General features: G+C 40.0%; 1 protein-coding gene across 2 annotated transcripts in view; it reads right to left on the reverse strand.

The window, feature by feature from the left end:
- LOC109891455 (protein phosphatase 1 regulatory subunit 1A) overlaps positions 1–15480 on the reverse strand; it is a 67678-nt gene that overhangs the window by 39328 nt on the left and 12870 nt on the right. The gene's annotated exons all lie outside the window — the stretch shown is intronic.

Genomic DNA, 15480 nt, shown 5'->3' on the forward strand with positions numbered 1-15480 from the left:
GATGATGCACTGCTCATTAGTCAACGTTATCTCCTTGAATGACACACTCCTGCTCAGTAGTCAATGTTTGTTTTTGCACCAAAGAAAACAAGTGATAAACAACAACACATTTAAACGATGTGCAGGTGTGGTTGGAAGCCCAAGGGCTGAAATGAAAACCACACCACAAACAAGGCTTGTTACAACAGATAACAAAACCTACTAATTATAAATATATAAATTAATTGATCAGTAAAAATGGTTTGTTTAAATGTGTGTGCACATGTGTGCATGTGAGTGTGTGAGAGAGAGTGAGGCTATATGGAGGAGATTACTGAGTAGTTTGGTTCATCAGACTGATACCTCAACATACCTCTGTATGTTATCTCCTTGATGACACACTGCTAATTGGGTATGCAGACCGAAAGAGGATTAATTCCCATTCTCACACAGCCAGAGAAAGACGGTGTATAAGAAGCAACATCTCTCTTTCTTTTGGTCTATCTTTCACACCAGATGGAGAGACTATGAAAGCATATTTGGGTCCTTGAAAAGTGCAGTATTAAACCCATGTCTTATTATTGCTGTTAGAAGTGTCCCACTGGGGCACACTAGGGCCCACACTGGTTGATTGTGTGGTCAGTGTTGCTTTCACTTTTACAGGAACATTGCTCACCTCATATCCTGTCTGTCGAGGATATTAAAAAGGTTTCTTTCTTTTGTTGCTTGTGTCAATACCTTTTCATGTTCACCCACCTCGCAGCTGAAGAGCCACTCCAGTACCGCTCTCCTCAGGATTCCCTTCAGCCCTCCAGCCCTCCAACCCTCCAACCCTCCAGCCCTCCAACCCTCCAACACTCCCCCTATTCCTACTCATTGTATTGATATTTATCCAGCATGTGTGTGTGTGTGTGTGTGTGTGTATCTTATGCTACACACACATATTATTCCATACTTACCATACCATACCGCGATACCATACCATATCTTACCATACCATACCATACCTCAATACCATACCATATCTTACCATACCATACCATACCATACCTCAATACCATACCATATCTCAATACCACACCATATCTTACCATACCATACCATACCATACCTCAATACCATACCATATATTACCATACCATACCATACCTCAATACCACAACATACCTCAATACCATACCATATCTTACCATACCATGCCATACCATACCTCAATACCACAACATACCTTAATACCATAACATATCCTACCATACCATACCATACCTTAATACCAATACCATATCTTACCATGCTATACCTCAATACCATACCATATCTCACCATACCATGCCATACCATACCTCAATACCACAACATACCTTAATACCACAACATATATTACCATACCATACCATACCTTAATACCAATACCATATCTTACCATGCTATACCTCAATACCATACCATACCATACCTCAATACCAAAATATAATATCTTACCATGCTATACCTCAACACCATACCATATCTTATCATACTATACCTCAACACCATACCATATCTTACCATACCTCAATACCATACCATATCTTACCATACCTCAATACCATACCATATCTTACCATACCTCAATACCATACCATATCTTACCATACCTCAATACCATACCATATCTTACTATACCTCAACACCATACCATATCTTATCATACTATACCTCAACACCATACCATATATTACCATACCTCAACACCATACCATATCTTACCATACCTCAATACCATACCATATCTTACCATACCTCAATACCACAACATACCTCAACACCATACCATATCTTACCATACCTCAATACCATACCATATCTTACCATACTATACCTCAACACCATACCATATCTTACCATACCTCAACACCATACCATATCTTACCATACCTCAATACCATACCATATCTTACCATACCTCAATACCACAACATACCTCAACACCATACCATATCTTACCATACCTCAATACCATACCATATCTTACCATACCTCAATACCATACCATATCTTACCATACAATACCTCAGTCACCAGTATACTTTTATTTACAAATTTGGTGTTAACTACCATTTTATTTGAGATTTGAAATCTCTTTTTCAAAAGCGTCCTGGCCAAGATAGGCAGCACCAAGTCATTACACAATTACAGACAGACAACATGAAAAATTACAAGTAATCTAGTAAAAACCAAATAATTCACAAGAGTATAAACAAAATCATAAAACAGCTAATTAAAAACATTAACAGGTCAGGGAATCAGTCTCAAAATCCTTCATCAGTGATTTATAAACATTAACAGGTCAGGGAATCAGTCTCAAAATCCTTCATCAGTGATTTATAAACATTAACAGGTCAGGGAATCAGTCTCAAGATCATTCATCAGTGATTTATAAACATTAACAGGTCAGGGAATCAGTCTCAAAATCCTTCATCAGTGATTTATAAACATTAACAGGTCAGGGAATCAGTCTCAAAATCATTCATCAGTGATTTATAAACATTAACAGGTCAGGGGAATCAGTCTCAAAATCATTCATCAGTGATTTATAAACATTAACAGGTCAGGGAATCAGTCTCAAGATCATTCATCAGTGATTTATAAACATTAACAGGTCAGGGAATCAGTCTCAAAATCCTTCATCAGTGATTTATAAACATTAACAGGTCAGGGAATCAGTCTCAAGATCATTCATCAGTGATTTATAAACATTAACAGGTCAGGGAATCAGTCTCAAGATCATTCATCAGTGATTTATAAACATGAACAGGTCAGGGAATCAGTCTCAAAATCATTCATCTGTGATTTATAAACATTAACAGGTCAGGGGAATCAGTCTCAAAATCATTCATCAGTGATTTATAAACATTAACAGGTCAGGGAATCAGTCTCAAGATCATTCATCAGTGATTTATAAACATTAACAGGTCAGGGAATCAGTCTCAAAATCCTTCATCAGTGATTTATAAACATTAACAGGTCAGGGAATCAGTCTCAAGATCATTCATCAGTGATTTATAAACATTAACAGGTCAGGGAATCAGTCTCAAGATCATTCATCAGTGATTTATAAACATTAACAGGTCAGGGAATCAGTCTCAAGATCATTCATCAGTGATTTATAAACATTAACAGGTCAGGGAATCAGTCTCAAGATCATTCATCAGTGTTTTATAAACATTAACAGGTCAGGGAATCAGTCTCAAGATCATTCATCAGTGATTTATAAACATTAACAGGTCAGGGAATCAGTCTCAAGATCCTTCATCAGTGATTTATAAACATTAACAGGTCAGGGAATCAGTCTCAAGATCCTTCATCAGTGATTTATAAATATTAACAGGTCAGGGAATCAGTCTCAAGATCCTTCATCAGTGATTTATAAACATTAACAGGTCAGGAAATCAGTCTCAAGATCATTCATCAGTGATTTATAAACATTAACAGGTCAGGGAATCAGTCTCAAAATCCTTCATCAGTGATTTATAAACATTAACAGGTCAGGGAATCAGTCTCAAAATCCTTCATCAGTGATTTATAAACATTAACAGGTCAGGGAATCAGTCTCAAAATCCTTCATCAGTGATTTATAAACATTAACAGGTCAGGGAATCAGTCTCAAAATCCTTCATCAGTGATTTATAAACATTGAAAGGTGAAGGAATCAGTCTCAAAATCCTTCATCAGTGATTTATAAACATTAACAGGTCAGGGAATCAGTCTCAAGATCATTCATTAGTGATTTATAAACATTAACAGGTCAGGGAATCAGTCTCAAGATCATTCATCAGTGATTTATAAACATTAACAGGTCAGGGAATCAGTCTCAAAATCCTTCATCAGTGATTTATAAACATTAACAGGTCAGGGAATCAGTCTCAAAATCCTTCATCAGTGATTTATAAACATTAACAGGTCAGGGAATCAGTCTCAAAATCCTTCATCAGTGATTTATAAACATTGACAGGTGAAGGAATCAGTCTCAAAATCCTTCATCAGTGATTTATAAACATTAACAGGTCAGGGAATCAGTCTCAAGATCATTCATCAGTGATTTATAAACATTAACAGGTCAGGGAATCAGTCTCAAGATCATTCATCTGTGATTTATAAACATTAACAGGTCAGGGAATCAGTCTCAAAATCCTTCATCAGTGATTTATAAACATTAACAGGTCAGGGAATCAACCTCAAAATCCTTCATCAGTGATTTATAAACATTAACAGGTCAGGGAATCAGCCTCAAAATCCTTCATCAGTGATTTATAAACATTAACAGGTCAGGGAATCAGTCTCAAAATCCTTCATCAGTGATTTATAAACATTAACAGTTCAGGGAATCAGTCTCAAAATCCTTCATCAGTGATTTATAAACATTAACAGGTCAGGGAATCAGTCTCAAAATCCTTCATCAGTGATTTATAAACATTAACAGGTCAGGGAATCAGTCTCAAAATCCTTCATCAGTGATTTATAAACATTAACAGGTCAGGGAATCAGTCTCAAAATCCTTCATCAGTGATTTATAAACATTAACAGGTCAGGGAATCAGTCTCAAGATCATTCATCAGTGATTTAAAAACATTGACAGGTCAGGGAATCAGTCTCAAGATCATTCATCAGTGATTTAAAAACATTGACAGGTCAGGGAATCAGTCTCAAGATCATTCATCAATGATTTAAAAACATTGACAGGTCAGGGGAATCAGTCTCAAGATCATTCATCAGTGATTTAAAAACATTGACAGGTCAGGGAATCAGTCTCAAGATCATTCATCAGTGATTTATAAATACCAATCGGGACAAGTCCTTCCAGTTTAAAAATATTTTGTTGATGAGTACATAAAAACCCATTTACCAAATTTAGTTTGGACATTTGGAACAGTTAGCAGGATAAAGTCCAGCGAATGAAGGGAGTACCCACCACATTTCTGAACAATATAAATGGCCAAATAAAAAGGTAGTAAACCCAAAATGGCTTTGTAAATAAAAGTATACCAGTGCCTGAGCCTACGAGTGACTAGAGAAGGCCAGCCAAACCTGGGATACAAAGTGCAGTGGTGCGTAAGGATTTTGCAGTTTAAAATAAATATCAAAGTGCCATGTTAAAGGGTGTCAATTGATCTCAAACACTGAGCGGAATAATTCATATATAAAATATCCCCATAGTCTAGAAAAGGCATAAATATAGCTGATACTAGCCTCCTTCTGGCTTCAAAAGAAAAACAGGTCTCATTCCTAAAATAAAATCCCAATTTCAGCTTCAATTTTTGTGTAAATTGTTGAATATGCGATTTAAAAGAGAGGCCGTCATCAATGAAAATTTCAAGATATTTATATGAGGTTACAGTCTCAATCTCCTTGCCCTGACAGGTAATAATAGGTGAAAAGTTCAGAGGACTATTTATTGCGTTAGAAAACACCATTAGTTTAGTTTTGTCAGTATTGAGGATAAGCTTCAATTGACACAAGGTTATGTTGAACAGTATAAAAAGCAGTTTGCAAGTTCTGGAAAGCTTTTGTAAGAGACGAGGCACAACAGTAAATAACAGTATCATCAGCATAAAAATGAAGTTGAGCATTTTGGACATTTTTGTCTAAATTGTTAATATAAATAGTGAATAAGAGAGGACCAAGTACAGAGCCTTGGGGCACACCATTACTGACAGACAATTTAACCGACATGAGTGCACTGGGTTCTATCAGACAGATAGTTAGCAAACCATGTAACTGCATGCTCCGAAAGACCTACACTCGACAATCTCTGCCTTAGTATAGCATGATCAACTGTATCAAAAGCCTTAGAGAAATCAATAAACTTGAGACACAGTGCTGTTTTTTGTCAAGTGCTTCGGTGATATAATTTAAAACCTTCATGACTGCTGTAATTGTGCTATGCTTCTTCCTGAAGCCCGATTGGTACATTGATAAAATAGAGTTAGTAAATAAAAACTATTTTAGCTGTTCACTCACAAGGGTTTCAAGTATTTTCTCCAGCTTTGAGATTGGCCTATAATTATTTAAAAGAGTTGGATCTTTCCCTTTTAAAAGTGGTAGGACAAATGCTGATTTCCAGATCTTTGGAACTTCATTACATTCCAGGGTTAGATTGAACAGAGATGTAAGTGGTTCAGCTATGAAAACAGCTGCCAAATTTAAAAAGCAGGGATCCAAAAGATCAGGACCTGCAGGCTTTCTCTGATCTAACGATTTCAGGGCTTTATGTACCACCTGCACTGAGAATGGCAGAAAGCTACAAGTTTGACCAGCTCTCACTGGTTCATCCACACAGGGTTGTACAGAGACAGAGGACACTGAATCAAACAGCCTACCAGATGATGCAAAGTCCTCAGTGAAACAATTCAGCAATTCAGTTTTGTCATATACATTAACATTACTGATACCAGACATAGACTTAATAGCCTTCCAAAACTTTCTAGGGTCATTCAGGTTATCAGTGGTAACAGACATAAAATATTCAGACTTGGTCTTCCTGAGAAGAAAATAACACTTGTTTCGTAACTGCCTAAAAAATAAGCCAATCAGCATCAGAACATGATTTCCTTGCTTTAGCCCAGGCTAGATTATGGTCGTGAATAATATTAGACAGCTCAGAAGAAAACCATGGATTATCCCGCCCTTTAACCCTGAACCTGCCGGAATGGGGCCTGTTTGTTTACTATTTGGGAAAAACCATCATGAAAGAATTTCCAGGCAGTTTTCACATCAGGGATAAACTCAATCTGCTCCAGTCAAAATAAAACAAATCATGAAAGAAAGTCTGCTTATTAAAACTCTTCAAATGTCTCTTACGAATAAAACGTGGGTTTGTCGATGGAACCTTAGTATTTCTAACCGCAACAACAGCACAATGGTCACTTAAATCATTACAAAAAACACCAACCGCAGAATATTTATGTGGAACATTTATCAATATCAAATCAATCAGGGGTTATTTTTTGGGGCATTTTAGTTTTGGGCGAGTGGGTGAGTTAATCAACTAGGTAAGATTCATAGAATTACAAACATTTTTAAATCATCAGACACTGGCTTTAACCAACACCAGTTGAGATCACCAATCAAGATCCTTTCACTGTAAAGATGTTTACACATAAGGTTCATCAGAGAAGAAAATACATCACCGAGAGCAGAGGAGGGTCTATAACAGCCAATCACAGTTATAGAGAGCAGAGGAGGGTCTATAACAGCCAATCACAGTTACAGAGAGCAGAGGAGGGTCTATAACAGCCAATCACAGTTATAGAGAGGCCCTTTAAAACCTCAATATTCAAAGCAAGAAATTCCATCTGTTTACAGTAGTTTCAGACTTCGCCACACTTACAGGGAATTTCGTTTTTACATATTTAGCCACACCCCAACCTTTCTTAACTCGATCAGTACGATAAACATTGTAACCACTTATACAAATATCCTTATCAAAAACAGACTTGCTGAGCCAGGTTTCAGAAAACACAATTACATCAGCATCAAGATGCTGCGTACATTTAAATGAAAAATACCAAAACCAGATCTAGATTTAAAATCAGAGGGGGTTTGAAGACATTGCATATCAGGGCCAGGGTTAGGTTGCACGTTACCTGATATCAACAAAAGACCTCTGTTTAATAACCTTGCACGGCTTCTCTTTTTTAAGAGACCTACTGCAAGCAAATTCTACAAGTGAGTTTCTACACAATACAAAACAGTCATTTAAACCCATTAGACTTTGGTAGTGACACAAATTCGTACTGTTCACATCATGCCACAAGTGCATCGGCACTTGGACGAGTGGACCGAGTGAAAAAGAGCGAGTTCCTGCAGTCAAAATGTCTAATGGACAGGAGAGCACATTGTCAGATGTACTCACCCAGCGGCAATGTTCGTATTCAGTGCACAAAGCAATACCACAAAAATGGTCATTTTCTCTGAGAAATGTAAAAAATAGAGGCCAAGGAAGGGGAGAGAGGGGCAGCGTGTACGCATGAGTCTGAATGTGAGTGTTTGCGCCAGCAAAAACAAATTAGTTTGCACTACACAACAAGGAAGTTACTCAACCATAAATAAATTGGTTATTAGTAGGTTAAAATGTACAAGTCACAGACAAACGACATGATATGCTGCCATCTTGAACACTCGTGGACCACTAAGTAGTCTACTGGAGCAAGGCTCTGGAACAATGAACCACCCTTGCTGTCTCTGCCTGGCCAGTTCCCCTCTCTCCACTGGGATTCTCTGCCTCTAACCCTATTACAGGGGCTGAGTCACTGGCTTACTGGTGCTCTTTCATGCCGTCCCTAGGAGGGGTGCGTCACTTGAGTTGGTTGAGTCACTGATGTGATCTCCCTGTCTGGGTTGGCGCCCCCCCTTGGGTTGTGCCGTGGCGGAGATCTTTGTGGGCTATACTCGGCCTTGCCTCAGGATGGTAAGTTGGTGGTTGAAGATATCCCTCTAGTTGTGTAGGGGCTGTGCTTTGGCAAAGTGGGTGGGGTTATATCCTTCCTGTTTGGCCCTGTCCGGGGGTACCTGTCTCATTCTCCAGTATTTATGCTTCAGTAGTTTATGTGTCGGGGGGCTAGGGTCAGTTTGTTATATCTGGAGTACTTCTCCTGTCTTATCCGGTGTCCTGTGTGAATTTAAGTATCCTCTCTCCAATTCTCTCTTTCTCTCTTTCTTTCTCTCTCTCTTGGAGGACCTGAGCCGTAGGACCATGCCTCAGGACTACCTGGCATGATGACTCCTTGCTGTCTCCAGTCCAACTGGCCGTGCTGCTGCTCCAGTTTAAACTGTTCTGCCTGCGGCTATGGAATCCTGACCTGTTCACCGGACGTGCTACCTGTCCCTGACCTATTATTTGACCATGCTGGTCATTTATGAACATTTGAACATCTTGGCCATGTTCTGTTATAATCTCCACCCGGCACAGCCAGAAGAGGACTGGCCACCCCTCATAGCCTGGTTCCTCTCTAGGGTTCTTCCTAGGTTTTGGCCTTTCTAGGGAGTTTTTCCTAGCCAACGTGCTTCAACACCTGCATTGCTTGCTGTTTGGAGTTTTAGGCTGGGTTTCTGTACAGCACTTTGAGATATCAGCTGATGTACGAAGGGCTATATAAATACATTTGATGTGATTTGATTTTACCATACCTCAATTCCATACCATATCTTACCATACAATACTTCAAAATACTACCATATCTTAACATACTAACATACCTTACTTCAATATCATACCATATCTTACCATACCATACCTCAATACCATACCATATCTTACCATACCATACCTCAATACCATACCATACCTTAATACCATACCATATCTCAATACATACCGCATCTTACCATACCATACCGTGATACCATACCATACCATATCTTACCATACCATACCATACCTCAACACCATACCATATCTTACCATACTATATCTCAACACCATACCATATCTTACCATACAATACCTCAATGCCATACCTTAATACCATACCATATCTTACCATAGTATACGTTAATACCATACTATATCATACCATACCATAATACCATAATACCATAATACCATAACATATCTTACCCTACCATACCTTAAAGCATACCATACCATAACTTAATTCCATACCATAGTCCTGGTAACCCCAGGGGGTGCACATTTTAGTGTTTGTCCTAGCACTACACACCTGATTCAAATAACAATTCAAATAATTATTTGAGTCCGCTGTGAAATGCTAGAAAAAAAAAAATATATGCAATGTCTTCAAACCCCCAAAAGTCAAAACGTGCACCTAGGGGGGCCTCGGGACCGAGTTTGGGAAACGCTGTATTAATACCATACCAAGCCCTCGTAGCTGCTCTCATCGACACACACACACACGCACACACGCACACACACACACACACACACACACACACACACACACACACACACACACACACACACACACACACACACACACACACACACACACACACACACACACACACCACTGCCCCCAGAGCCTTACTCCATCCCGTTTTCCTTTCAGCTATTTCTCCTTCACATTCAGCACTGTATAACTCACAAATTGAGAAGAAAAGAGAGAAAGCCATAGATTCTGTTATTGTTGCTTCTGTAAAAGAAGTGTCAAATATGAAGAGATTCCAGCTCTTCTGATGGATCGACCAGAGTAACAACAGAATTAATCGAACGGGCTGATTCACATGGAGCACCATAATCCTCTCTCAGATTCATACGCAATATTGCTCCCAGTATAACAAAAGACGATCCATCTATGTCCTGACGTTTTTAATCTAATGTTCCCATGTTGTATCAAATAAAATAAAATAAAACGTTATTTGTCACAAGCCCTTAACCAACAGGTGTAGACTTTACAGTGAAATGCTGACTTACAAGCCCTTAACCAACAGGTGTAGACTTTACAGTGAAATGCTGACTCACAAGCCCTTAACCAACAGGTGTAGACTTTACAGTGAAATGCTGACTTACAAGCCCTTAACCAACAGGTGTAGACTTTACAGTGAAATGCTTACTTACAAGCCCTTAACCAGCAGGTGTAGACCTTACAGTGAAATGCTGACTTACAAGCCCTTAACCAACAGGTGTAGACTTTACAGTGAAATGCTGACTCACAAGCCCTTAACCAGCAGGTGTAGACTTTACAGTGAAATGCTGACTCACAAGCCCTTAACCAACAGGTGTAGACTTTACAGTGAAATGCTGACTCACAAGCCCTTAACCAACAACGCAGTTTTCAGAAGAATTGGTGTTAAGAAAGAACTTAAGTAAAAAACAAAAAAAAGAAAGAAAAAATTTAAAAAAATAACTAATAATTAAAGAGCAATAATATTATAACAGTAGCCAGGCAATATACAGGGGGTACCGGTGCAGAGTCAACATGTTGGTGTTAGGCGAGGTAATTGAGGTAGTATGCACATGTAGGTAAAGGTAAAGTGGCTATGCATAGATAATAAACAGAGAGAAGCAGCGTAAAGATTGAGGGGGGAGGGGGGGGGGTCAATACAAATAGACCAGGTAGCCATTTGATTAGCTGTTCAGGAGTCTTATGGCTTGAGGGTAGAAGCTGTTAAGAAGCCTTTTTGACCTAGACTTGGCACTCCGGTACCACTTGCCACCCAGTAGCAGAGAGAACAGTGTATGACTAGGGTGGCTGGAGTCTTTGGCAATTTTTAGGGCCTTGCTCTGAAACCACCTGGTATAGAGGTCCTAAATGGCAGGAAGCTTGGCCCCAGTGATGTACTGGGCCGTACGCACTACCCTCTGTAGTGCCTTGTGGTCAGAGTCTGATCAGTTGACAAACCAGGCGGTGATGCAACCAGTGCTCTTGATGGTGCACCTGTACAACTTGAGGATTTGAGGACCCATGCCAAATCTTTTCAGTCTCCTGAGGGGGTATAGGTGTTATCGTGCCCTCTTCACGACTGTCTTGGTGTGTTTGGACCATGATCATTTGTTGATGTGGACATCAAGGAACTTGAAGCTCTCAACCTGGTCCACTACAGCCTTGTCGATGAGAATGGGGGTGTGCCCGACCCTCCTTTTCCTGTAGTCCACGTCTTGATCACATTGAGGGAGAGGTTGTTACCCTGGCACCATACTTCCAGGTCTCTGACCTCCTCCCTATTGGATGTCTCATTGTTGTCGGTGATCAGGCCTACCACTGTTGTGTCATCAGCTAACTTAATGATGGTGTTGGAGTCGTGCTTGGACATGCAGTCATGGGTGAACAGAGAGTACAGGGGGGGACTGAGGAAGTCCAGGATCCAGCTGCAGAGGGAGGTGTTCAGTCAGAGGGTCCTTAGCTTAGTGATGTGCTTTGAGGGCACTAAGGTGTTGAACGCTGTGCTGTAGTCAATGAATAGCATTCTCACATAGGTGTTCTTTTTGTCGAGGTGGGAAAGGGCATTATGGAGTGCAATAGAGATGGCATTATCTGTGGATCTGTTGGGGTGGTATGAAAATTGGGGTAGGTCTAGGGTTTCTGGGATAATGGTGTTTATGTGAGACATGACCAGCCTTACAAGGAACTTCATGCCTACAGACATGAGTGCTACAGGTCGGTAGTCATTTAGGCAAGTTACCATGTTGTTCTTGGGCACAGGGACTACGGTGGTCTGCTTGAAACATGTTGGTATTACAGGCTCGGTCAGGGACAGGTTGAAAATGTCAGTGAAGACATTTGCCAGTTGGTCAGCGCATGCTTGAAGTACATGTCCTGGTAATCTGTCTGGCGCGGCGGCCTTGTGAATGTTAACCTGTTTTAAGGTCTTACTCACATCGGCTACAAAGTGTGTGATAACACAGTTGTCCGGAGAAGTTGGTGCTCTCATGCATGATTCAGTGTTGCTTGCCTCGAAGCGACCTTAGAAGTCATTTAGCTTGTCTGGTGGGCATGTGTCACTTGGCAGCTCGCTGCTTCCCTTTGTAGTCCGTAATAGTTTGCAAAGCCCTGCCACATTTGACGAGCATCAGAGCTGGTGTAGTACGACTCAATCTTAATCCTGTATTGACGCTTTGCCTGTTTGATGGTTCGTTGGAGGGCATAGCAGGATTTCTTATAAGCTTCCGGGTTAGAGTCCCGCTCCTTGAAAGCGGCAACTCTACCCTTTAGCTCAGTGCAGATGTTGCCTGTAAACCATAGTTTCTGTTTGGGGTATGCATGTACAGTCACTGTGGGGACGACGTCATCGATGCATTGATGAAGCCAGTGACTGATGTGGTGTACTCCTGAATGGCATCGGAAGAATCCCGGAACTTATTCCAGTCTGTGCTGGCAAAACAGTCCTGTAGCTTAGCATCTGCGTCATCTGACCACTTCCGTATTGAGCGAGTCACTGGTACTTCCTGCAAATGGAGGTAGAGGGAGAGCTTTGTACGCGCCTCTGTGTGTGGAGTAAAGGTGGTCTAGAGTTTTTTCCCCCTCTGGTTGCACATGTAACATGCTGGTAGAATGAGGTAACACGGATTTAAGTTTCCCTGCATTAAAGTCCCCGGCCACTAGGAGCTCTGCCACTGAATGAGCATTTTCTTGATTGCTTATGGCCTTATACAGCTCGTTGAGTGCGGTCTTAGTGCCGGCATTGGTTTGTTGTGGTAAATGGAAAGCTATGAAAATATAGATGAAAACTCTTTGGTAAACTTTGGTAAATCATGTGGTTTACAGCTTATCATGAGATACTCTATCTCAAATGAGCAAAACCTCATGACTTCATTAATATTAGATTTTGTGCACCAGCTGTTATTGACAAATAGACATAGACCGCCACCCCTTGTCTTACCGGAGGCAACTGTTCTATCTTGCTGATGCATTGAAAACCCCACCAGATGTATGTTATCCATGTCGTCGTTCAGCCACGACTCTGTGAAACATAAGATATTACATCTGAGCTCATCCATTTTATTATCCAATGATTACAAGTTGGCTTATAGGACTGATTGTATAGGCGGATTACCGACATGCCATCGGATCCTTACAAGGCACCCTGACCTACATCCCCAATATCTCTGTCTCTTCTTCATGCAAATGGGCCTCGTCCAGTGTCTGAAGTGTAAATCCTTCACGTCCAATCTTTGTCCAATACGAGGTGAGTAATCGCTGTCCTGATATCCAGAAGCTCTTTTCGGTCATAAGAGACGGCGGCAGAAACATTGTGTACAAATAAATTACAAATAACACAAAAAAACACACACAATAGCAGAATTGGTTAGGAGCCCGTAAAACGGCAGCCATCTCCTCCGGGGCCATTAGTGACATACAAGACAGGTATCTTACAGACAGGAGTCTTTCCACATCCATCACATAATCTATATATAGACCTGTCCTTATAACAGCAATCCTGTTCAACTTTGAACTATCAGAATTATTCATGGTCTTTTGAGCAGTGAGACATCCAATTCCCTATATAGGGCACTTTAGGCCTGTATAAGGAATATGGTTCGGTTTAGGATGCCAGCCGTAGTCTTTTTCCTGGCTCCATCTGCTTTTCTACCATGACTTATGTCTTAATTCTTCTTCTATATGATGCTTAGTGGTTTGTACAACAGAAGAGTAGCAGAGAGCTGGTTTAGTAGTAGGTACAGTATACTAAACGTACATTAGCCTATAATTAAATGTCATGCTGTTATGGATACTGTTCAAACTCATAAAAATAATTGAAGCTGAATCAGGAAGGAAGTAATTCAGAGGACAAGGGATACACCACTATAACTACTCTCCTTCCTTCTGGTGTCTGTGTAGGTCAGTGGTGGCTGGTAACCTAAAACATTGAGGAGGACAATGGATGAAATAACCTAATGGGAGAACAATGCTATTAACTTCCTTTTTTCTCAATTTCCGCCTGACTGACGTGCCCAAAGTAAACTGCCTGATGCTCAGGCCCTGTAGAAATGTTAAAATAATGTATGAGACTATTGAGACTATAGTCTCATACAATTTATTTTTTTGAGAGAGACCATGCTCTTACAATGGAAAGTATAGGAGCATTCTGAATTCTAGCTCCCAGGATGCTATTCCTATGGCTTACACAGGGCGTCAGTCTATGTTCAAGGTTTCAGGCTTGTAACTTCCAAAACGAATGAGAAATATGAGTTTAAGCGCAGAGACAAAGTCTTGGAAATTCGTGTTTGGGTGCGAAATGAAGACATGACGCACCTGCTAAAATCGGTTTCCTTTTGAACATACTTCTTTCCGTAAGAAATACTATAGTTTGATTACATTTTAGGGTATCTGAGGAGTAAATAGAAATTTATTTTGACTTGTTGAAACAAAGTTAAGCGCTAGATTTTCGGATTACATTCTCTGCCCGTTGAACGAGTGGATTACTCAAATCGATGGCGCCAACAAAACAGACTTTTTGGGATATAAAGGATTTTATATAACAAAACGACAAAACATGTTATAGCTGGAACACTATGGATGACAAATCAGAGGAAGATTTTCAAAAGGTAAGTTCATATTTAATCGCTATTTGTGAATTTTTAATGGCATGCTTTGGCATGGCATGCTTTGGCTGTAATGGCTACTGTAAATTGGACAGTGCAGTTATATTAACAAGACTTTAAGCTTTTAACCGATATAAGATACTTGTATGAACCTAAATGTTTAATTTCCATAATTGTTATGATTATTTATTTGAATTGCGCGCCCTCCAGTTGTCCCACTAGCAGGATGCCTAGCTCAAACTTAAGGAGAGGACAAGGCTATACAGCTACTGGCAGATACTCCACTATCACTACTGTTGTTTACCTTTATTCCTATCTGTACAGATAGGGAAAAAAACATGAAACTACTATATTAACTACTATATGTATCCTGGAATGAACAAGAATCATAATGTGCTGGGCACCAGGAAGTGCAGTTGTAATGCAATTTCAGTCATAGGAGATATAGATATATCCATTTTAGTCTAAAAGTAATAAGGTGATTATGAAATACAGTGCTGACTTCTCTCAGTATTACAGTA

This window comes from Oncorhynchus kisutch, linkage group LG5 (genome assembly GCF_002021735.2).
Source record: "Oncorhynchus kisutch isolate 150728-3 linkage group LG5, Okis_V2, whole genome shotgun sequence".
Taxonomy (NCBI): Eukaryota; Metazoa; Chordata; class Actinopteri; order Salmoniformes; family Salmonidae; genus Oncorhynchus; species Oncorhynchus kisutch.